Source organism: Spea bombifrons, chromosome 2 (genome assembly GCF_027358695.1).
Source record: "Spea bombifrons isolate aSpeBom1 chromosome 2, aSpeBom1.2.pri, whole genome shotgun sequence".
Lineage (NCBI taxonomy): Eukaryota > Metazoa > Chordata > Amphibia > Anura > Pelobatidae > Spea > Spea bombifrons.
Genome location: NC_071088.1, coordinates 56,581,685 through 56,585,440, shown reverse-complemented (window position 1 = coordinate 56,585,440; position 3,756 = coordinate 56,581,685).

Here is a 3,756-nt window from a genome sequence, read left to right as displayed (position 1 = left end):
AGGGGTTTTATCTATACCTCTATTGCTGAGTTTTTATGTGATTTTCAGTTGATCTATACCTGCAATGCTATGTTTTCATACATTACCATTGTATACCTGCAAATATGGGATTTGTATATCTGATTCTATGCCTCCAGTGCTGCAGTGCTGCAATCCCACTCCTATCATGCCAAGTCAGCTAGTACATGCTGGAATCTGGGGATGCCTGGGCATGAGTGTGATTGCTGTTAAATATACATAAATATATATATTGTTATTGAATTTTGTTTGTCCAATTTTCGTGTGTTACTTACTTTTAATAAAAGTGTGAGATTTTTTTTTTAAGGTGGGGTGTCATTTTCAGTTTCGGCCAAGTAAATGCTGAATTTTCGGTTTCGGTACAGAATTTTCATTTCGGTGCATCCCTACTACTAAGCCAGACACTGAAGTGGTAGGCCTACATCACATCAATGTTTGGCTTAGTATAAAATGATAGGTGTTATGCTGTACACCCGTCAATGTCTGCCTCAGTATATAGTGATAGGTGTAATGCTGTACCCTGTCAATGTCTGCCTCAGTATATAATAACAGTAATGCTGCGCCAGTATATAACGAAAGAAGTTATGCAGTTTTAAAGTGTGTGTGTAGGTGTGCCACATACAGGCACCTGGCTGTCCCCAATAAGTATCATACTATTAATAGAGCAGATTATTACTGCTCAGTATGCTCAAGTATGTAATCCTGATGGGTTCCTTAAGATTCTTCTGATATATTATCCCAAAAGGACTCTGAGGGATTCAATCAACTTTGGTTCTCAAAGGGTAAAAAGAAACACCATATAGTGTGATACTGCAATTTTAATAGCATAAAAAAGGTTTAAAAAAGGCTTACATCAAGTTGTGGTGGTTGCTCACATCAACAAACACAGAAACACTTATTTGTAGCAGTCAAACTGGAAGTTTGATACAATGTAACGGCGGTTCAATCTCACATATATCCGGATACTCGTCACAACACTCGTTTCACCCCGTCTTAGGCTTCACCTGATGAACCCTATGCTAATAAAATTGCAGTATCACACTATATCAGGGCTGTCCAACCTGCGGCCCTCCAACTGTTGCAGAACTACATCTCCCATACTCCTCTATCAGCCACTTAGCTGAAGGAGCATTATGGGAGATGTAGTCCTGCAGCAGCTGGAGGGCCGCAGGTTGGACACCCCTGCACTATATGGTTTCTTTTTCTACCTAAGGTAAGTGATTTTTTTTTACTCTTTTCAAGAGTCTATATTAAAGTACTCAGAGAGTATGCATTATTCTTTGGAATAGCTCCGTGGGACATTTGACTGTTCCTCAGATGCAGTTACCCTACATTTACATTTTCAAGTGTGCTCTGTTTAGGTAACGTAATAAATAAAGAACACAGAATAGATTTAAGCCCAGACAGACGTGTTTCACAAAGAAAAATTTATTGTGCACATACAATTGAACAGTCAAAAAAGACTTGACAAATACAATGGCCAGTGACATATCTAAATAAATACCAAATAACATGTAACAGGAAATTAACACAAAACAGTCCCTGAGCTCACAAGTTTATACAAAAAGTATCGGGAAACCTGAACATTACCCCAACTGTGATTTTTTATAAAATCGATAATGAAAATTGTTGCCAACGAATTTCATTATCGATTTTTATCGATTATAAAATGAGGGTTTCATTCAGTGTGACTCACAGCGGTTACTACTTGCCAGTCCCTCCCTGCAGTGACTCTGACGATTGACCCCGCCCATTTCCTATAGCGTCCACATGATCGATGGCTCGGGAACTCATCTGAGTATAAAATTAATACTTGGGCTGCTGAAAGTTAGGGGAGGTGAGGGTTAATTTAGAGGCAGTTATAGTTAATGGGGTGTTTAGGGTTAATTTAGGAGCAGTTATGGTTAATGGGGTGTTTAGGGTCAGTTATGGTTAATGAGCCGTTTAGGGTTAATTTAGGGTCAGTTATGGTTGATGGGCTGTTTAGGATTAATTTAGGGTCAGTTATGGTTAATGAACCGTTTAGGGTTAATTTAGGGTCAGGTATGGTTAATGGGGTGTTTAGGGTTAATTTAGGAGCAGTTATGGTTGAATCTAAATCCTGGGGCAGTGAAGATTAACCCAGTACTTTTTTATAAAAGTATTGTGTCAGTGTGCTGTGAACGAGTCTGTGACTCTATGAGGGCACTATGGCATATCTGGGGGGTATAAGGCATATCAGGGGGTATACGGCATATCTGGGGAGGACGGAGTGACATAACTGGGGGTATAAGGCATACAGGCTATATAAGGCATATCTGGGGGGCACGTGACATATCTGGGGGGCACGTGACATATCTGGGGGTATGTGACATCTGGGAGGCAATGTGGGAAGCCTGGGCTCAAATGTGCATAACCGGGGGGGGGGCAGGTTGGGAAATAAAAACAAGAAATGCATTTTTATCAAAGTTTTTTTTATTCTGCTGTTTATTTTTAACATCCTGCGTTGCTTTATTAAATTATTTTAAATAAATGAAAAATGTAATTTTTTTTGTCCGATTAATTGAAAACTAATCGGCCAACTAATCGATTACGAAAACATGTAGTTGGTCCCGCCTTTGTAGCTGTAACAGCTTCCACTCTTCTGGAAAGCCTCCCCTCAAGTGCTACAACAAAAACTAAAAGCGGCATCCAAGTAAATAGTCCATAAGGGATCTAATGGAGGAAGTAACCCTCACAGGTTAGTGGTAGATAAAAAGAACAGCATCCCATCAGAAGTGGTAGAGACTAACACAGCGAGGGAACTTAAACATGCATTGGCTAAGCAAAAAGCTATTCTGAATCTCAGACAAGACCAAGAACTGATTATGGTCTCTACATCAGACTCTATATAGATTAGATGGACCAAATGGCTCTTACCTGTTGCCAAATTATATGTTTTAATATTTTTTCAGTAAATTTCTTAAATTGAGGCTGTCATGAGACAGGCATGCTTTGAGGAACCTTCTAATATTTGTACAATGTGACCAAGACACAGATGTACTGCATATTAACACATAACACACTGTAAAAACAGATGGTAGTCAGGAGGTAACATAAGGTAATATAGACATTAAATGCAAATCCAAAATGTAGGTTTATGTGATGAGGAACTTGAACCAATGAAACAAGTTGGGTAAATGTATATGGTCTAATATAAAATTTTTCCTTCTTCTATTTCAAAATAGAAGAAATTTGTAGTTACATGTTGTATACAGTATTGCAATGTATAAAACATGCAACTACAAATTTCTTCTATTTTTGCATATTTGTCACACTTAAAATGTTTCATATAAAACTTATTTTAATATTACACAAAGATAACCACTAACCACAGTAAACACAAAATGCAGCTTTTAAATTATGATTTAATGTATAGAAGAACAGCTATCCAACTCTACCTGGCCATATGTGAAAAATTAATCACCCCCTTTGTTTCTAAATCAACCAATTAACCAAATTTAATAGAAAATTGGGTTTCATTTCTCTAGACACACCTAGACCTGATTACTGCCAGCCCTGCTGAATCTAAATTTCAATTAAATACCTGTCTTGCAAAGTGAAACAAGCTTTAAGACACGGCTGTCCAACCTGCTGCCCTCTAGATGCTGCAGGACTACATCTCCCATACTCCTCTGCCAGGTGCTTAGCTGAAAGAGCATTATGGGAGATGTAGTCCCGCAGCAGCTGGAGGGCCGCAGGTTGGACACCCCTGCTTTA